This window comes from Mustela lutreola, chromosome 16 (genome assembly GCF_030435805.1).
Source record: "Mustela lutreola isolate mMusLut2 chromosome 16, mMusLut2.pri, whole genome shotgun sequence".
NCBI classification, from domain to species: domain Eukaryota; kingdom Metazoa; phylum Chordata; class Mammalia; order Carnivora; family Mustelidae; genus Mustela; species Mustela lutreola.
In genome coordinates, this window is record NC_081305.1 from 39,554,937 (window position 1) to 39,577,636 (window position 22,700).

Below are 22,700 nucleotides of genomic sequence, written 5' to 3' on the forward strand. Positions count from 1 at the left end.
TATGGGGGAGCCTCCACACAAGAGACAGCCCAAGCTCCTTCAAGGGTGGCTGGCGTGGTCAGAACAAGGTCAGTGGGGCAGATACAGTGGGGCAGTTGAGCCCAGAAACCAGGACGGGTCAGATCACAGTGACTTCATGGGGTCTGCAAGGAGTTTGGATTTTATTGTGCGTGTGATGAGAAGCCCTTTGAGGAGGATGCCAACATGATCTTTGGACCTTTGTGAGATTTAACCTAACAGACCAAACAGGTTGGGAACCTGGAGAACACTCTGGGGACACCCTGGAATGGGGGCTGGACAGGCGAAGGGAACCAGTCAAGGGAAGGAAGACTGAGGCCACAGAGCTTCGAGGTAGTGCTGGCACTTGTTGACAGTGCGTGGCAGCTCACAGAGGCGAATTCTCGCACCAAGCACCCAGCATCCGAACCCTGCCTGGTTTTACACTCTCAAAGTGGCTCATCTGGGAGTTTACCTTTTGTTTCTCATTCACCTTCTATGCAGAAACTGTCCACTCTAAGCTGAAGAAGCAAATCTGAGCTGGTCAGTGGACTCGGGGAAGCTCTTGTATCTAGGGGTGGGAGCTGCAGGTTCAATTCAGGGGACGGACTGTCCCTGTGGGCCGTATGCTCAGACATCTGACTGTGAAGACTGTGCGTGATGATCCAGGGAGCCCCAGGGACTGGAATTCCCATTCCCATAGCACCTGTCTTCTTCATCTTTAGATGAAACTAGCTTGGAGGCCAGTATTTGTTCCTCTATGCTGCTCAGTCCTTATTTCTCTCTCCTGGTTGGATCTGTCTGCTCTGAGCCATCAGGAGATAGATAGGAGATAAAGACAAAGCATATTGCTTATCCTGTTTTGAACTGGAATTTCAAGTCCTGCTGGGCTACAAAGCACATGCGCAGGGCCACAGAAGACACTTGATGAAAGAGGGCTTCTCTCTTAAAGAATGCTGCCCCAAAGCCACTGCCTTCGGCTCAGGTCATGATCCCAGGGTCCTGGAATCGAGTCCCACATCAGGCTCTCTGCTCAGCGGGGAGCCTGCTTCCTCCTCTCTCTCTCTCTGTCTGCCTCTCTGCCTACTTGTGATCTCTCTCTGTCAAATAAATAAATAAATGCTTAAAAAAAAAAAAGAATGCTGCCCCACACCCTCCCCCATGTCCCCATGCATGCACACACACACACGCACACACACACACACACAGAGTCACATACATACATACACACACAGCTATAGAGCCTCCGGCACAAACGACTACCTCGTGCACACAGGAAATCCGGGATTTAATGACTGGGCTTATCTTGTGCGACATTCCCAAGGCTCCATTTTTCATTAAGCAATTTTTAAAGAGTTTTATGACCCCATGAACAATAATTTTTTTTAGTGAAAGCAGACTGAATTGTAAGTGGCGGTAATTACACCAAACTAATTGTAGGCAAAATTAGTAAGAGGTCAGATCCGTTTGGTCGCAAAAGAAAATATATGCCTGGATCACACCTTAAATGATCTCTAGGAAATTAATTCATCATGGAAAAAAGGAATCTTCCTAAATTAACAATGGGTCTCTCCTAGAACATTTGAAAGAATTGGGTTTTCTCTTTGGTTTTTGTTAGATATCCAGTGTGTGTGTGTGTGTGTGTGTGTGTGTACTTGAGAGTATGCATGTGCGTGTGTGCACATGTTGGGGTGGAGAGATGTGACATATAGGTTTCCAAGCACCACCCCATATGAGTAACTTCTTCCTTACTGGGACATGGAACATGACCCAGATGTCAGGAGACATAGAACACCCAAGGCTTCTATGAGGTCACACATTGTCCAGCATAACCCTCCTCCCCAGATGAGATCACCTCACTTTAAAAATGTGCCAACAACAGTATGATTGGATATCACAGTGGTATTTTCCTCTACAGTGCCATTTTAGCACAGAGGATGCACATTTCTTGATATGGGCACAAGGCCCATGCAAAGTTGACTGGGAGTCCCACAGAGATCAGACTCATGATAAGCCCCATCCCTGGAAGACTGAAGTTTGCAAAACTGAATCACATCATTCATAGGAATTGAGTCCCAAAGTCAGTACCCAGAGCTGAAATCCTATATGATTGAATTACCCTGGAGATCTGCTGGTAAAGACTAAGTTGGAAAGTGATATTCCAACTCTTTTCAATTAGTCTTCACTTTTTGGAACAGATTCCTGCTTCTATGGAAGACTACTAGCTGAAATACCTCGTGTATGGTTATAGGTCCTGTTGCATAAAAAATTACTTCTCTTTAAACCCCCAAAGCCATTCAGTGCTGTGCAAGGGCATGCCATCGGAGGTACATGAACCTGAGACCAGAGCCCATGCCTCAGAGCACAAGCGCCCTGACTGGTTGCAAGGTCACCATACTATTTCAACTCCTCAGATGCCCTTCTTGGCTGCTGAGCACTTGAAATTGCATGACTTAAATATATATACCATGCATCCCCCCAGTGGAGATGCCTGCATGGAAGTATGGTCAGCTCAGATTTACACAGAGACATAGCAATGAGTTTCATAGTAAGAAAACAGGGAAGGTGAATGGCTGGGAATATAAATCTGGATTCCTGCATGTTCAGCCTGAGAGGGTCCAGCAGAGCTATCTCACTTGCTCTGGTGTAGAATTGCTTTGCAAAATTCCAGGTAATGGAAGATAAATGCATTGCCAAGAGGGAGGAGATTAACCTTCTCTCATGTCAGCACAGGCAATAGATGCTGGCATCCTCTGACTCACAGTGAATATTGGGCAGATTCAAACAGCCATAGCCTCTACACGGGAGACAGTGATATTGGATGCCCATGTGGTAGCCTGTTGCGAAATGGGTAAAGAGACAGGAAGCTCACAGATTCTCAGCCCATCACATCTTGGGTGCTTCTGACTGCTAGAAATTTCACCAAAGTCCCTTAGGGGTCAGAAACACCTTTTGTTAAGAGGCTTTTGAGTGTCCTCATAAAGGATATCATCAGGGTATGCATTAGCCATTTATGCCCCCTGCAGTGACAGATCTCTCTTCCTAGTCCCATCTCCCACCCCCAGCTTCCAATAAGCCATTATCTGAACATCTAGACACTATCAGGGCAGCATTGGTCTCTCCAAGAGAACCACAAACTAAGGTCTGGGGCTGGGGGCCTTCCCCATTGGAACCCCAGGGTTAATTCAAAGTAATCACATGGAAATGGAGGTCAGTGATGCCAGCTTGTGCCAGGATTTCAATAGGACCAAGGACCAGGGAATCTATACCAATGCCAAAAGATGCCCATGCCCTTTTCCCATGGCAGAGATGCTAACTGAGCCATCTCCTTCAGTTTCATTCATAGGATCCTTTATGGCCCAACCTGCCTACTGCATGTGGTTTCATTTCCTACCACACTCTGCTTCCCAAGACCACCTCCTTCCCTTTGACTTGAACATGGTTTTCCTTTTGGAACTCCTTGCTGTGTCTCCATCCACCTAAATAATTCCCTCCCATCCTTCAAAAGAACTCAGGTATGGGGGCACGTAGATGGCTCTGTCAGTGAAGCATTTGCCTTTGGCTCAGGTCATGAACCAAGGGTCTTGGGATCGAGCCCCGCATTGGGTTCCCTGCTCAGCACAGAGGATGTTTCTCCCTCTCCCTCTGTCCCCACCCCCAGTTCCTGCTCTCTCTCTCCCTCTGTCTCCCTCTCTCAGATAAATAAATAAAATCTTAAGAAACCTCAAGTGTCATAGCCTAAGGTGGAGGTAGATTTCTCACCTCTTACATGGGGTGGGCGTCATGCTCTGTCTCCCATAGGACCCAGAGGCTTACCCCACAGTGTGCTATAACTATCTGCCCCATGGCTGCCCCACATGCACCAGACCTTGAGTCCCCATACCCAGCAGGTGTGTGCCTGTGAGCCCACCCTCTAGCCTCATGCCGTGCAGGGTGGGCAGTCAATCCATGTTTGTTAAATGAACAAACAGGTCGTGCTACCCCCAAGTCACTCTTCAGTAGCCACATTGGACTGGGCCAGTTTCTCTAAGCAGTAGTTATAGGAAAGCAACCCCTAACATATTTGCACTTCTAGAAAATTCCACACCAGGACTGATAACCTGGTTTTGACCCCCATTCTTGTCCCCGAAATCAGGGTGACACCCAAGACTTGACATCAAGGAGGAAGAAGAGGAGATAAAAAGGAGGAATGGGGGCTGGGGGCGGTGGAGGAGAAGGAAGAGTAGAACCAGCCAGACAGACACACAAAGAAACTGACCCTTGCACTTCAGGGTCAAGCTGAGCTTCCTGGGCAGTGAAGACAGGGATGGCTGCAGACCCCCAACCCCAAGGAAGAAAACCCCCCAGCAAGTTTTCATGGGCTCTGGCTGAGAAAGGCTCCGGGTCAGAAGCTCAAGTTTTGCAAGAGACAATATGGCCGCAACGACTCAGATCCATTCTGCAATCTTTTAGCAGTGGCGTCAGCCAAGTAGCTACAAGAAGGGCCCTCAGAGATACAAAATCTAAGAAAAATAGTCCTGGCATCTAATTACAACAGTGCAGTTTGCTGCTTTTATCTGTAATTGGACTGTATAGTCTTTCATTCTAATTTACTTTACATCTAAACTGTGATAATCAAGACAAGCAGAACAGAATGGTCTCTAACTGGCTATCCTACTGACACCCGTTAATGCCTAATTATAACAACTAAATTAAAGATGCGACTGGAAAGAGGTGGAATATCAGTTTGAAGCATTTAATTCTGTGGAGAGAAGTAGAGATTTTAAATCCTAAGTAAGAAAATCAATATTATGCCTCATTATATTGGTATTGCTAAACAGATTAATGAAATTAAGTATTTTGTTGTGTTGCTTTCCTGTTTTCCAATGTTGTCCTGATGCAATGATGGTTTGTAATGAAGGAGTACTGCAGAGGAGGAAGTCTAAATGGAGAGCCAATTTATACACCGAAATTGGGAGATTGCTAATCTTGTTTATAGAGCAAAGGTTTTCTTTTGATATGGTTAGATTTTTAGATAGGCATTATGGGTCTGGACTTCTGCAGCTCACAGAACAAATATACATTCGACTCAAAGCGAAGGCAGGTGCTGTCTTCCCTATTGTGGGCAGAGGTGTCAAAATGGACCACTTTGACAATACCAGTGTTCACAAACACGGTGGCTCTGGACAAGCATCCTCGGAGATCCTAGCGTCAGTGGCCTCACAGTGGATGCTACCTATGAAAATGCAGGGCAAAGAGGCAAAGGGACGCTGGGGAGATGAATGGAAGGTCTACCAGGTCCCCAGAGCCCTTTGGTGGGTTGGAAGCGGGAAGAGAAGCTGTGAGAAGAAGCTGTGGTTCAGCTTTGACAACGGAGCTTGGAAGTAAAAGGACCGAGGTTTGCGGAGAGAGAGAAGACATGCAATTCCTGGGATCGGTGAGGCAGGACACGCATGTCCCTGACTAGGTGGCAGCACGTGCCCACCTATCCTGCCCCGTGGAATTCTAGATTTTTCTTCCTTCGCTCGTTTCTTTGGTGTTTACTGCTTATCCTGACTTCGAAGTCTTACAACTCAGAGTTTATATAGGACTCAAAAAACTAAAAAGTTCCAAATGCTGACATGGTGTGAGTCACCATGGGAGTCACCTCCTCTTGGTCCCCCTGCCACAGAGGTACACAAATGCAGATCTTAGAAGAATTGGAAGACCTTGCAAGAGACATCGACTACTTGAAAGAATCTCTAGAAATCTTCTGGAGTTGAGTTTACTGGCCAGTGACTTATTGAATGAACGACCTGAGGACAGTGCAGCTCCAGACCTCTTCCGAGGCGGGGGACCCCTTCAAACACAAAGCAGCCTGAGCTCCTGCACTGCAGAGCTGGCCCATTTATAAGGGGGCCGTAGAGGGCTGCAAGCAAGGAAGGCACGGGTGTACGGACCTTACCCAGAACTTCCAGATCTGAGGAAGAAAGACATGTTAATTCCAACTTATCTTTGAATGGTTGTTTTCAGAAAAGAGAATTTGATTTTGAATTTTGTCTCATCCTCTCTTCCGATTCCTGGGGACCTTACCCATCCCATAAGCATGTGCACAACATGAAGGCAAGGGTGACAGTGCCCTGGGGGCAGTGATCAGCTGGGGCCAAGGGCAGGTCCCCAGCCCCTTCAGGAAGGGTGGGTAAGCCTCCTGATCCCACAGAGTGAGGCATGGGTCTAATCATCTCCTACTGCTGGCACTCAGGAAGCCAGCGCTGTCACCTCCCACCAGGCCCGCCTCTCAGCTGCACAAACAAAGCCAAATAAAAACTGCTGGCGGCCGCTTGTCCCACTGCGACAGATGTGGTGCCTCTGCACCATCTTGCCTGTTCTTAAGGGCTTTTTTTTTTTTTTTTTTTTTTTTTTATTACAAACAGACAGATGTAGCTTGTCCCTTCCATCTTGTTTACGATGCTGCTGGAGCACCTGTGGAAGACGGGTCTCTGCAGAAATCCTTGACTTCCGTTCAGATGGCTTGAGACGTAGCCAGCCAGCTCTGCAACCCTGCCTGCACATGATTCTGGGTTCTTCTGCACATGTTTGTGCTAAGCCTAGAGAAACCCGAGTCACCCAGAGGATAATCCCAGGCACCTTAGTACCACACCTCAAAGTGCATGGGATGTTTTCAATGTGTAGGCATTCATCAACATGTATGGAGGACCTCCCACAGACCACTTGGCCTTGAGGTCATTCTGTGAGCTGATTCTTGGTTCCGTCAGACTCCTCGCTGCACCGATTGCTTCCCTCACTTGGCCTCATGTCCATTTAGTCCTAGGACCCCTGCATGGAGGGGGCAAGACCCTGACTGCTCAGGGAGGGCTGTAAGACCTCTGACCATCACCTTGTTGACCTTCCTGTCCTCAGAGAAAGTGGCCCATAAACCCATGTGAACAACAGACACAGGGCAGAGAGAAGAGGAGATGCTATAAAGAAAGTCCAGGCTGGGGACTGTTTCCTGCTCTCAGCTTGACCCTGGGCACCTCCTTAGAATTATGCAGCCCCATACAGACCATTAAAGACCGTTTGCACAGCATCTCATTTCCTTAGCACAGACAATGCAAGAGCAATGACATTCATGGACTTCCTGTGACAACTGCCTCTTCTTTTTACCCTTATTTTCCATGGCCCTGCCTTTGCTGTGTAGCAAACCACCCCAAGACACATGACTTAAATACAACCAGCGTGCATGGAATTCATGCTTCTGTGGGTTGGTTGAGTGGTTCTTCTGCTCCAGACTGGCTCAGCTCCTCGCCACTAGGCTTGCCCGTGCATCTCTGATCAGCTGGTGAGTGGGCTGGTGGCTGGGAGATCTAAGGTGGCCTCGGTCATGTGGCTAGCAGCTGGCAGACTATTGGCCAGGGAGACACGGCTGATTGGGCCACATGGCTGTCAACACGTAGCAGCCTCACCCCGGCCTCTTTCTACATGGTGGTCCGAGCAAGACAGCAAGACCAGATGTGCTTTTCAAGTCTCGGCCTGGAGCATGTCTCCCACTGTCCATTGGCTGAAGCAGACCCACGGCCAAGAGCAGTCAGCGTGGGAGGACCTGCCCGAGAGCATGGACACTGGGAGGGGAGGAATTTGTGGCCATTTCTGCATCTGCCACAGTGTTTTGTTTTTCTTTTTTCAATTTATAGCCTCCTTAATTGAATAACTCAATCGTTTACTTTCAACCTTTAGTGTTTACAAAGGAAGCATGCCTTCAGCTTGAGTTGTCTCTTTAATAGATGAGGTTTCAGAAAACTATTTTCAAATGGCAATCAGACTGAGGTTTTGGGGGGCCCAAATTTTTCTTTTTTTCTGCTTTGACTACATTATGGTCTAATAATTTGGCTTAAATGTTTTCTGTTCTTTAGGTTTTTTTAAAGCTGTCTGCTGTGTGTATGTTAAATTCTTAGTACCCCACAGACATGGGAAAGTGAGTAATTTTGGTTACTTGAGACAAATATACAGATACATTTACATACAGGTTTTAATTTAGACACAGAATCAACCTTGTTGGTAGTATTTTAAGAGTTCCTCTACCAATATAATCTGCCTGATCTGCTAATTTCTTAAAAAGAGATTGCCGTGTTACTGTCATGGAGTTTTACTTGATACATGTCTGTGCAACGTAGTGGAAGGAATAAAAAAGTCATTAATTATATAAGAATTGTGTAATTCTTACACAATTGTGGAGAAGTGAAGCTGTCACCAATACAAAACAACTTTTTCTTTTCCTGCTTCATATTGGTTGCATAGAATTTCCTGTCATACTAACCTGGGCTAAGAATTAACGGAACCGTAATAGCAAGTGTGCTGGTGAACTCACTCATTTATAGGATGAGTAGAAGTAAAAACTGTGGTGTTCTGGGACCCCTGGGTGGCTCAGTTGGTTGGACGACTACCTTTGGCTCAGGTCATGATCCTGGAGTCCCGGGATCGAGTCCCGCATTGGGCTCTCAGCTCCATGGGGAGTCTGCTTCTCCCTCTGACCTTCTCCTCGCTCATGCTCTCTCTCACTGTCTCTCTCTCAAATAAATAAATAAAATCTTAAAAAAAAAAAAAAAGAAAAGAAAACTCTGGTGTTCTTCTTGGAGTAAAATTTGTCTATATGTTTAAAAATATAAAAAATGTTCATCCCATTTTAAAGAGGTCACTGTAGATTCACATTCAATTGAGAGTAATAGAGAGAGATCCATGTATCTTTTTTCTAGTTTCCACCAGCAGTAACATCGTGCAAACTGGTATCACAACCAAGATATTGACACTGATACAATCAACTAATGCCATTCAGATACTTCCAGTTTTATCTGGAGTGTATTTAGTACTATACCATTTAATCACATGGGTAGGTTTATACATCTATCCCCACAGTCTAGATACAAAACCATTCCATCAACACCAGAATCCCTCATTTTGCCCTTTTACAATCTGATTCTTTTTCCTCCCACTCCCTTCTTGCCATATCCTAAACCCCTCAAAACTACTACATTCTCCATTTATAAAATATTGTCACCTCTGCAATGTTCTATCAAAGAATCACATGGTATATGACATTTGCAGATTGGATTTTTTTCTCTCAGAATAATTCCCTGGAGACACACCTAAGTCATTGTATGTATGAACAGTTCTTTTATTTGCATTGCTGAGTAATATTCCATGCATATATGTACCACAGTTTAACCATTCACTCGCTGATGGACATCAGAGCTCTTTCTAGTTTGGGGTTATTGTGAATAAAGACACTATGAGTATTGACCTACAGGTGCTTTTGTGAATACGGTTTTTATTTCTCTGGGATAAATGACCAAGTGTAAAGTTTTTAATTCATATGATAATTTCATGTTTAGTTTTATAAGAAACTGCCAAACTGTTTTCAAAAGTGGGTATATCATCTTATATTCCCACCAACAATGTATTAGTAATCGAGTGCCTCTGCATGCTTGCCAGCATTTGGTAATGTCACTGTTTTTTATTTTCTCCATTCTGATCCATATGTAGTGATATCTCATTATGGTTTTAATTTGCATTTCCCTGATGGCTCATAATGCTGAACATCTTTCATGTGTGTGTTTGCCATCTGCATATCATCTTCACTGAAAAGTCTGTTTGTGCCTTTTGCCCACTTTCTAATTTGATTTTTTTTTTTTTTTTGCTACTGAGTTTTCAGTGTTCTTTATATATTCTAGATACTATTCCTTTGTGGGACATGTGGTTTGTAAATATCTCCTCCCAGTATGTTGCTTGTTTTCATCTTCTTCACCTAGACTTTCACAAAAGATAAATTTTTAGCTTTGATGAGGTTTAATTGATCCTTTTTTTTCTTTTCTACACTGTGCTTTCAATGTTAAGTCTAAGAACTCTTTTATTAGACCAAGATGCCAAAACAGTTTTCTTTCTATATCTCCCAAAGGTTTTTTAATTTCATGTTTTTAAGTGAATTCCATAATCCACTTTGAGTTAATTTTTATATGAGATGTGAGGCTGATGCTGAGGTCATTTTCTTACTTATGGATGTGCCATTACTCCTGCAACATTTGTTGAAAATACTTTTCTTCCTCTACTGAATTGCTTTTGAGGCTTTGTAAAAAAAAAAAAAAAAAAACTGTAAAACACTGTATGAATTTCCATGTCATCCTTATGCAGAGGCCATGTTAGTCCGCTCTGAATCACTCCAGGTTTTTATTAGATGCACAACTAAAGTGAGTACTGCTCATACCTTTAAACTCAGCTCCACTTCTGGAAATTCACTTCTGAAGATGAAGAAGATATGCCCCAGGCTCTGTGTGTGTGTGTGTATTATATATATATATATATATATATATATATATATATATATACACATACACATATATATATAATTTTATATTTATATATATATATCATATGTTGGGTTTTTTCTATTTTTTTAATATATTTTTTATTTTCAGCATAACAGTATTCATTATTTTTGCATCACACCCAGTGCTCCATGCAATCCGTGCCCTCTATAGTACCCACCACCCAGTACCCCGACCTCCCACCACCCACCCCTTCAAAACCCTCAGACTGTTTTTCAGAGTCCATAGTCTCTCATAGTTCACCTCCCCTTCCAATTTCTCCCAAATCCCTTCTCCTCTCTATCTCTCCATGTCCTCCATGTTATTTGTTATGCTCCACAAATAAGTGAGACCATATGATAATTGACTCTCTCTACTTGACTTATTTCACTCAGCATAATCTCTTCCAGTCCCGTCCATGTTGCTACAAAAGTTGGGTATTCGTCCTTTCTGATGGAGGCATAATACTCCATAGTGTATATGGACCACATCTTCCTTATCCATTCGTCCATTGAAGGGCATCTTGGTTCTTTCCACAGTTTGGCAACGGTGGCCATTGCTGCTATAAACATTGGGGTACAGATGGCCCTTCTTTTCACTACATCTGTATCTTTGGGGTAAATGCCCAGGAGTGCAATGGCAGGGTCATAGGGAAGTTCTATTTTTAATTTCTTGAGGAATCTCCACACTGTTCTCCAAAGAGGCTGCACCAACTTGCATTCCCACCAACAGTGGAAGAGGGTTCCCCTTTCTCCACATCCCCTCCAACACATGTTGTTTCCTGTCTTGCTAATTTTGGACATTCTAATGGTGTAAGGTGATATCTCAATGTGGTTTTAATTTGAATCTCCCTGATGGCTAGTGATGATGAACATTTTTTCATGTGTCTGATAGCCATTTGTATGTCTTCATTGGAGACATAGCCATTTGTATGTCTTCATATCTTCTGCCCATTTTTTGATATGATTGTCTGTTTTGTGTGTGTTGAGTTTGAGGAGTTCATTATAGATCCTGGATATCAACCTTTTGTCTGTACTGTCATTTGCAAATATCTTCTCCCATTCCGTAGGTTGCCTCTTTGTTTTCTGTTATGTTGTTTGTTTGTTTGTTTGTTTTTAAGAAAAAAGAGAGCGTATGCATGTGAACAGGAGATTGGGATGGATAGATGGAGAGGAAGGGACAGAATCTAAAGCAGGCTCTATGCCCAGTGTGGAGCCCCATGCATTGCTTTGTTTCACACCCTGAGATCATGACCTGAACCCAAATCAAGAGTCAAACACTTAACTGGAATGAGACACCCAGGCCCTCTTAAGCATTGTTTAAACAGCACATTAAAGAGTGGGTAGGCATGTCCAAACATTGTAGGTAGGAAACATATGTTAGTTTTCTATTGCTGTGTAACAAAGTATCCCAAAATTTAGTGACTTAAGGCGACAACATTTATAAAATCACAATTTTTTGATATCTGGTCATGGCTTTTCTGGGTTCCTTAAATGAGAGTCTCTCATAATTCTACTCTTAGATGACAAGTGAGGGTGAGGTTTTCTCTGAAAGCTCAACCAGAGAAGGACTCTTATCCAAGCTCACTGATATGGTTGTTGGCAAGATTCATTCCTTACAATCTCTTGCAAACGGGGCCTCACTTTCACTTTGGCTGTTGCTAAGAGCCCGCACTCAGTTTATTGCCATATGGGCCTCTCTGTTGTACGGCTTACTTCATCATAACAAGCAAGCAGAGAAAGTAGAAGAGACTGCTAGGAATCCTTTGTAAACTAATCATAGAAGAGAGTTCCTGTTAATTTTACTGTATTTTATTCATTCAAAGAAACTTGCTAAGTTGAGCTTATACTCAAGGGTAGCAGATTATAGAAGAGTGTGATACCAGGAGGAAGACATTTGGGGGATTTATATAAGAAGTTTCCCACACAATAAGTAAATTATTACACATTCAGTCAGTTAACAATCATATGCCCAATGATTTTTCTACACTAATTACATGGAGTATGGTGTTGTCATGATTGATAAGGGCCTCAGTGACAGTCGCATGCAAAAACTATGAAATTGGACCACTATCTTACGCCACACACAAAAATTAACTCAAAGTGGATTAAAGACTTGAATATAAGACTAGAAACAATAAAAATTCCAGAAGAAGAAAAAAGCAGTAAGCACCGTGGCATCCCTTTTGGAGATACTCTTTTGGATCCTACTTCAAAGACAATGACAACAAAACCAAAGATAAACAAATAGAAGTACATCAAAGTACAAAATAAAAGGGCAACCTACTGAAAATAAAAAGACATTTACAAATAATATATATGAGAAGTTATTATCCAAAATATATAAAGAAATCATACAGTTCAATAACAAAAGAAACAAGCAAGCAAGCAAAAAAAAAAAAAAAATCCAATCAAAAAATAGGTAGAGGACCTGAAGACATTTTTCCAGAGAAATTATAAGGATGACCAATAAGCAAATTAAAAGATGCTCAAGCTCATTAATCATCAGGAAAATGCAAATAAAAAAATGCAAATCAAAACCACAACTCACACCTGTCAGAATAGCTATTATCAAAAGGATAAGAAATTGCAAGTGTTGGCAAGGATGTGGAGAAAAGAGAACTTCCATGCACTAGTGGTGGGGGCAGAGAGTGATGTAGCCTCTGTCATAAACAGTATGGAGAGGTCTCAGAAACAAAAGTAGAACTATCACATGACCCAGCAATACACTTCTGGATATATATCTAAAAAAAAATGAATGCACTAATTGAAGAGATATGTACCTTTTTGTTTACTGAAGCATTATTTACAATAGCCAAGATGGGGAAACAACCCAAGTGTCCATCAATGAATGAAGGGATGAATGGATAAAGAAAATGTGAGGTTGATACAGATACAGGTATAATGAAATACTACTCAGCCATAAAAAAGAAGGAAATCTTGCTATTTGAGACAACATGGATGGACTTTGAGGATAAGTGAAACGAGTGAATGCTATGCTAAGTGAAATAAATTTGACAGAGAAAGATAAATACCATATGAATTCACTTACACATAGAATCTGAAAGCAAAACAAAATGAATAAGCAAAACAAAATAAAACTTATGGCTACAGAGATTCGATTTGTGGTTGCCAGAGGGGAGAAAGTGAGGGTGGTGAAATGAGTGAAGGCAATCAAAAGGTAACTTCCAGTTTTAAAATAAATAAGTCATGGGGATATACTTTGCAACATGGTGACAATAGTCATTAATACTGTATTGCAAGTTTGAAAGTTGCTAAGAAAATAAATCTTAAAAGTTCTCATCATAAGAAAAAAATCTGTAACTTATATAGTGACAGTGGTAACTAGACTTATTGTGGTGATGATTTCAAAAGTACAAAAATGTTGAATCATTATGTTGTACATCTGAAACTAATATTATATGTCAATTACACTTCAATTAAAAATGAAACACTAAAAATTCTCAATTAATCAAAAAGTGAGAAAAAATTAACAATTAACAAATAGAAAAATACATTGGTAGACTTAAGCCCACCATCAATAATATTACTAAATATTATTAACGTTAAAGTAAAATACTGAGGCCAAGCTATATGCTGCCTATAAGAAACACTCTTTAAACATAAAGACACAGACAAGTTAAAAAGTAAAATGATGAGAAAAGATATGTAAATAATAAGAATGAGAAAGGTGATACAACTATATTATCATCAAAGATTTCAAAGTAAAAAATATTCTTAAAGATAAAGACATATCACATTGGATAAAGGGTCAATTCATAAAAAAGATACTTTGAATGAATGTACACATAACAACAGATCTTCAAAATACATGAAACATAAATTTACAAAACTAGTGGGAGAAATAGACAAATTTAGAAATATAACTGAAGGCTTTTATTCTCTCTTAATGGTTAATAGAACAAGCAAACAAACAAACAAAAACCTATAAGGAAAATGAATATCTAGATATGATCAACAATTTATTTATTTTTCTTAAGATTTTATTTATTTATTTGACAGATGGAGATCACAAGCAGGCAGAGAAGCAGGCAGAGAGAAAGGAGGAAGTAGGCTCCCTGTTGAGCAGAGAGCCCGATGCAGGGCTCGATCCCAGAACCCTGGGGTCATGACCTGAGCCAAAGGCAGAGGCTTTAACCCACTGAGCAACCCAGGCGCCCCATGATCAACCAATTTAACCTGAGCTTTATAAAACACTACATCCAATAGCAAAATGCATATTCATTTCAAGTACATATGGAGCATTCACCAAGTTACATCATTTGTTGATAGACTCAAAAACACTCAGTAAATATTATACACTGAAATCATACAGGACGCCTAGGTGGCTCAGGTGGTTAAGCCAATGCCTTCGGCTCAGTTCATGATCCTAGAGTCCCAGGATCAAGTCCCGCATCTGGCTCCCAGCTCCATGGGGAGTCTGCTTCTCCTTCTCACCTTCTCCCTTCTCATACTCTCGTTGTCTCTCTCTGTTTCAAACAAATAAGTAAAATCTTTTTTAAAAAGAAATCATACAGAGTATTTTCCCTGACTGTAATAGGATTAAATTATAAGAATTAAATTAGAAATTAACAAATATAAAATATGTTTTTAAATCCACAGTGTTTAGAAATAAAACAAAATCTTCTAAATATGTCATGGATCTATTCCCAAAAAAGAAAGAGGAAGGAAAACTTCCAAATTCATTCTATGAGGCCAGCATTACTCTGATTCCAAAACCAGACAAAGATACTACACAAAAACAAAAATGAAAAACTACAATACAAGCCAACATCCCTGAAGAACATAGATGCAAAAGTCCTCAACAAAATACTAGCAAACTGAATTCGACAATACTTTAAAAGGATCATTCACCATAGTCAAGTGGGATTTATTCCAGGAATGCAAATGGTTAATATTCACAAATTAATTGATGTGATACATCACATTAACAAGAGGAACGATTAAAAACCACATGATCATCACACTAGATGCAGAAAAAGCATCTGACAAAGAACAACACCCATTCATGATAAAAACTATCAACAAAGTAGTTTTAGGGGAATATACCTCAATATGATAAAGACCATATATGAAAAACCCAGTTAACATCACATTCAATGGTGAAAACCTGAGAGTTTTTACTCTAAGATCAGGAACAATACAAGGATATCCATTCTTGCACTTTTATTCAACATAGTGTTGGAAGTCCTAGATGTAGACAAGAAAAAAAGGCATCCAAATCAATAAGGAAGTGCTATCATCTATTTGTGGATGATACGACATTTCTATACTTCTGAATTAGCAGAAGGAGAAATTAGAAGAACAATTCTACTTATAATTACACCAAAAACAAAAAACAAAAACAAACAAACAAACAAACAAACAAACAAAAAACCCCTAGGAATACATTTGACCAAGAAGGTAAAACACCTATACTCTGAAAACTATAAGGCACTGATGAAAGAAACTGAAGATGATGCAGACAAATGGAAATACATACTATGCTCATGGATTGGAAGAATTAATATTGTTAAATTATGACATTATTTTACAAGAAATGATGTCCATATTACCCAAGACAATCTACAGATATGATGTATCCCTATTGAAATATCAAGAGCATTTTTCACAGAACTAGAACAGATAATCCTAAAATTTGCATGAAACCACAAAAAAAAAAAAAAAAAAAAAAAAAACTAAAATATCCAAAGCAGTCTTGGGAAAGGAGAACACAGCTGGAGGTACCACAATCTTGTATTTCAAGATATACTGCAAAGCTATAGTAATCAAAACAGTATGATACTGTCACAAAAACAGATGTAGATCAATGGAAAAGAATAGAGAGTTCAGTAATAAACCCTCACTGATATGGTCAACTAATCTATAACAGAAGAGACAAGAATAAACAAAGGGAAAAAACAGTCTTTTCAATAAATGGTGTTGGGAAAAGAGGACAACTACATGCAAAAGAATCACCAATTCTTAAACAACACACAAAAATCAACAAAATGTATTTAAAGACCTAAATATGAGACATGAAACTATAAAACTCCTAAAAGAAAACACAGGCAGGGGCGCCTGGGTGGCTCTGTGTGTTAAAGCCTCTGCCTTCAGCTCAGGTTGTGATCCCAGGGTCCTGAGATAGAGCCCCACATCGGGCTCCCTGCTGAGCAGGGAGCCTGCTTCCCTTCCTCTCTTTCTGCCTACCTCTCTGCCTCCCTGTGATCTCTGTCTGTCAAATTAATAAATAAAATCTTTTAAAAACCTACGCGGGGGAGAAGAATCAATGAAACAAGTTGGGATTGGGAGGGAGACAAACCATAAGTGACTCTTAATCTCACAAAACAAACTGAGGGTTGCTGGGGGAAGGGGGTTTGGGAGAAGGAGGTGGGATTATGGACATTGGGGAGGGTATGTGCTTTGGTGAGTGCTGTGAAGTGTGTAAACCTGGTGATTCACAGACCTGTACCCCTGGGGATAAAAATATATGTTTATAAAAAATAAAAAATTAATAAAAAAAATTAAAAATTAAAAAAAAAATCTTTAAAAAAAAAGGAAAGAAAAGAAAACACAGGCAATAATCTCTTTGACATGAACCTTAGCAATATTTTTCTAAATATTTCTCTTCAAGCAAGGGAACAAAAACAAAAATAAAACTATTAGGACTACACCAAAATAAAAAGATTTTGCATAGTAAAGGAAACCAACAAAACAAAAATGCAAACTATAGAATGGGAGAAAATATTAGCAAATAATATATCAATAAGGGGTTAACATCCAAAATATGTAAAGAACTTGTACAGCTTAATACCACCAACAACAAAAATTTTAAAATCCAATTTAAAAATTGACAAAAGACATAAATAGACATTTTTCCAAAGAAGACATCCAGATGGCCAACAAGCCCATGAAACATTAAACCCAACATCAATAATACTATTAAATATTATTAATGTTAGAGTAAAATATTGAAGCTAAGCTATATGCTGCCTATAAGAAACACTCTTTAAACATAAAGACACAGATATCACATCGCTGATCATGAGGGAAATGCCAAAATTTCCATTTTGGAAATGCCAAAACCACAAGGAGATATCATCTCATACCTTTCAGAATGGCTATCATCAAATGGATAACAAATAGCAAGTGTTAGCAAGGATGTGAGAAAGGGAAACCCTCATGACCATTGGTATGTAAATTGGTGCCACCACTATGGAAAACAGTATGTAGGTTCCTCAAGAAATTGAAAGTAGAAAGTAGAAATATCATATGATCCAGTGATTAAACTACTAATTCAAAAAGATCTATGCATCCCTATGTTCACTGCAGCATTATTTATAATAATCAAAGTATGGAAACAACTCACATGTCCATTGATAGACGAATGAATAAATAAGAAGCAGTGCATATACACATAAAGTACATATGATGTAGTATTTACTAAGCCAAGAAAGAAGAAGAGATCTTGCCCTTTGCAAGAACATGAATGGCCCTAGAAGGTATTATGTTAAGCGAAATTAGTCAGATTGAGAAAGACGATTACCATATGATTTCACTTATATGTGAAATCTAAAAAACAAAGCAAACAAACAACCACAAAAACAGACTCATAAATACAGAGAGCAAACTGGTGGTTGCCAGAGGGGTGGAAAGAGGGGGTGAAAAAATAGGTGAGGATTAGGAGGTACAAACTTCCAGTTATAAAATTAAAAAGTTAGGGAGATGAAAAATACAGCATAAGGAATACAGTCAGTAATATAATAAAACTATAATTACAAATGATAACTACACTTGACACAGTGAGCACTGAGTAATGCTCAGAATTGTCCAATCACTACATGTACACAAGAAACTAATATAACATTGTATGTAACCTATACTACAATAATAATATTTTAAAAGAATTATAGGATTACTTTGGATAAAAATTTCTAAAAATGTAAGCCAACTAAGGGGACCTATCTAATGTTCTCCATTAAGCTCTCAAACTTACCTGCCTCTGATTTCTCCTTCTTTCCCATTACAAACAGCAGCATTCCTCACACCTAAGGCAAACTGCTTCTTCTATGATTAGGATCCCAGGTTTTATCTTCCAGAGGAATGATTATTTTATTGTATTTTTTAGTGTAATTGACACACAATGTTCAAGGTTACATTAGTTTCAGGTGTACAATATAGTGATTCGACAAGTTTGTACATTATGCTCTGCTCACCACAAGTGTAGGCTACCATCTGTCACCATACAACACTATTACAGTATCATTGACTATATTCCTTATGCTGTGCCTTTTTTTTCCTGTGACTTATTCATTCCATAGCGGGAAGTCTGTACTTCCCACTCCCCTTCACTCATTTAGCCCATCCCCCAAGGACAATGGTTCTTAACCATGGCTGCACATTTGAATACTTGGTGAGCTTTTATGTAAAAGAAAGAAGGAAAGAAAGAAAGAAAGAAAGGAGGAAAGGAAGGAAGGAAACATGTAAGGAAGGAGGGGAGGGAGGAAGAAAGAGAGAGAGAGAGAGTGAAGGAGGGAGGGAGGAATAAAGGGAATAAAGGAAGGAAGGAACCCCAGACTCATTCCAGGAGGGAGTGAGGCTTAGGGAGGAGGGTGGGGAGGGATAGAGACAGTGGCTGGGGCATGGGCATTTTTTCAAAGTTCTCCAGGAAATTTGAATGCACAACCAGGGTTGAGAAGCTCCACGCTAGAAAAGATTGGGCCATCCGCTATTCCCTCTGTGGGTGGTTCCCTTTAAGTATTTAGTTAAATATTTAGACACAATTAAGTCTCCCACTACAAAAATCCCTCCCTCGATACTGCTTTACTCAATGTATCCCAAATCTCTCCTCATGATGTAGTACCCTTTATAGTTTTGAATTCTATTTAATGAAAAGAATTCAATAACCTTTGCAACTATGTTCATGAAGAGTATTGGACTCTAATCTTATCCTCTTGTCTGTTTTATAGTATCAGGGTCATTCTGGTCTTATGGAATGTGTTGGGAAGCATCCTCTCCTCTTCCATTTTGTACAGACACTTGTGTACAGTTAGTACCATTTCTTCCCTCAATGCCCAATAGATCTCACAAGTGAAACTGGATGGTCTGAAATTTTCTTAATGGAAAGATTGTTAACTTAAATTTTCTTTAATAGATATAGGGCTATTCATGCTATCTAATTCTTCCTGAGTAATATTTGGTGGTTTGTGTCTTTTTAGAAATTCATTTAAGTTGATGAACTTATTTATAGTTATTTATATATTTAAATATATATAAAAATAAATATATATATTATTCTATATTATATATTAAATATATATAATTTATATATAGTTATATATAATTTTTATATAGTAGGTATAGTTATATTACTATATATAGTTATATATAACTATATATAGTTATATATATACTAATAGTAATAGTAATAGTAATATATATGGTTATATATATAGTGTGTATATACGGTTATATATATAGTATATATAGAATATAGTATATAGTATATATACTATATAGTATATATATAGTAATATATATGGTTATATATAGTATAATAGTAATACATATGGTTATATATATATGTTATATATATAGTATATATAGTAATAGTAATATAGTTATATATATAATATAGTTATATAATAGTTATATATAGTAATAGCAATATAGTTATATATATATAGTAATATAACTATATATATATAGTTATATATAATTATCCTTTATTAACTCTTAATACCTATAGAAAGTGTACTTTCAGTTCTGTTATTGATAATTACTGCCTTAATTACTCCCTTTGCTCTTTTGTTTCCAGACCAGAATAACTGAGGATTTACTATTTTATTCAGCTTCTCAGAGAAACTGGTTTTGTTCCATTTATTTTTTTGTATTCTTTTTCTGTTATCCTGGGGTTCATTGATTTCTGCTCTGATTTGTATTATTTCATTTCTTCTGCTTACTTTGAGTTTCATTTGTTTTTCTTTTCCAGCTTTCTTTTTTTTTTCTTAGAAATTTTTTTATCACAGAGTTTACAAACAAATGTAGAAGTATTAAGAATAACTGAATGAAATTAATTTATCTTCAACCAGTATAAACAATGATCAATATTAGGTGTCTATCCCTACCTACTTTATACCACTGCCAGGATTATTTGAAAAAAATAAATACAAGTTGAAATATCATTTCATCTACAGATGTTTCTATTTATCTCAAAAGTTTAGGAATCTTTCTTTGCCATATGATAATACCATTATCACACCTAATAAATGGCAATAATTTCTTAGTATCATTAAATATCCAAACAGTATTTTCCCTTCCTTGAACTGTAAATTTTTAGCAATTCTTTTGTTTGCATCAGGATCCACACTTCTTATAATTGGTTGACATGTCCTTTAAGTTTTCTCTCATCTATAGGCTGCCTCTCTCTCACTTTTTTTTTCTCTGTTCATGAAGAAATTAGGTAATTGTCCTGGAGTTTCCCACAGTCTGGATTTTGTTACTGCAGTCCCAAAGGTGTCTTTTTTTTTTTTAACTTTTTTTTTCTTTTCAGCATAACAGTATTCATTGTTTTTGTACCACACCCATTGCTCCATGCAATACATGCCCTCCCCAATACCCACCACCTGGTTCCTCCAATCTCCCACCCCCACCCCTTCAAAACTCTCAGGTTGTTTTTCAGAGTCCATAGTCTCTCATGGTTCACCTCCCCTTCCAATTTCCCTCAACTCCCTTCTCCTCTCCATCTCCCCATGTCCTCCATGGTACTTGTTATGCTCCACAAGTAAGTGAAACCATATGATAATTGGCTCTCTCTGCTTGACTTATTTCACCTAGCATAATCTCTTCCAGTCCCGTCCATGTTGCTACAAAAGTTGGGTATTCATCCTTTCTGATGGAGGCATAATACTCCATAGTGTATATGGACCACATCTTCCTTATCCATTCATCCATTGAAGGGCATCTTGGTTCTTTCCACAGTTTGGCGACCGTGGCCATTGCTACTATAAACATTGGGGTACAGATGGCCCTTCTTTTCACTACATCTGTATCTTTGGGGTAAATACCCAAGAGTGCAATGGCAGGGTCATAGGGAAGCTCTCTTTTTAATTTCTTGAGGAATCTCCACACTGTTCTTCAAAGTGGCTGCACCAACTTGCATTCCCACCAACAGTGAAAGAGGGTTCCCCTTTCTCCACATCCTCTCCAACACATGTTGTTTCCTGTCTTGCTAATTTTATACATTCTAACTGGTGTAAGGTGGTATCTCAATGTGGTTTTAATTTGAGTCTCCCTAATGGCTAGTGATGATGAACATTTTTTCATGTGTCTGATATCCATTTATATGTCTTCATTGGAAAAGTATCTGTTCATATCTTCTGCCCATTTTTTGATATGATTATCTGTTTTGTGTATGTTGAGCTTGAGAAGTGCTTTATAGATCCTGGATATCAGCCTTTTGTCCATACTGTCACTTGCAAATATCTTCTCCCATTCCGTGGGCTGCCTCTTTGTTTTGTTGACTGTTTCCTTTGCTGTACAGAAGCTTTTGATCTTGATGAAGTCCCAATAGCTAAGGAAATGTTGAAAAACAAAAATAAAACTGGAGGCATCACGTTACCTGATTTCAAGCTTTACTACAAAGCTGTGATCACCAAGACAGCATGGTACTGGCATAAAAACAGACACATAGACCAGTGGAACAGATTAGAGAGTCCAGAAGATATGGACCCTCAACTCTATGGTCAAATAATCTTCGACAAAGCAGGAAAAAATATACAGTGGAAAAAAAGACAGTCTCTTCAATAAATGGTGCTGGGAAAATTGGACAGCTATATGTAGAAGAATGAGGCTCAACCATTCTCTTACACCATACACAAAGGTAAACTCAAAATGGATAAAAGACCTCAATGTGAGACAAGAATCCATCAGAATCCTAGAGGAGAACATAGGCTCTTCGATATCAGCCACAGCAACTTCTTTCAAGATATGTCCCCAGAGGCAAAGGAAACAAAAGCGAAAATGAACTTTTGGGACTTCATCAAGATCTTTTCCTACCTTCTTAAGCTGAAAACTGAGATAATATGTATGAGATATTTCTTATTTTCTAAATATAAATGTTTAGTGCTACAAATTTCCCTCTATATGCTGCTTTAATCAGTTCCTCACAAACATTCATATACTGTGCTTTTATTCCATTCAGTTCAAAATCCTTCCATCTTTCTATTTTTATTTTTTGACAAACAGATTACTCAGTACTATGTTGTTCATTTTCCAAATACTGGGAGATCTTTCACATACTTGTCTGTTGTCATTTCTAATTTACTTTTGTGGTTGGAGAACATATATTTTACATGCTCCAAATCCCCCAACATTCATCAGGTTTATT

The 22,700-nt window shown here is 39.2% G+C and overlaps 1 non-coding gene across 1 annotated transcript; it reads right to left on the reverse strand.

Moving 5' to 3' along the window:
• Positions 1 to 10,094: 10,094 nt before the first annotated feature.
• Positions 10,095 to 10,204, reverse strand: LOC131819005 (U6 spliceosomal RNA). Its single transcript, XR_009349012.1, has one exon. It is a non-coding gene; the product is annotated as a U6 spliceosomal RNA (small nuclear RNA).
• Positions 10,205 to 22,700: the final 12,496 nt, after the last annotated feature.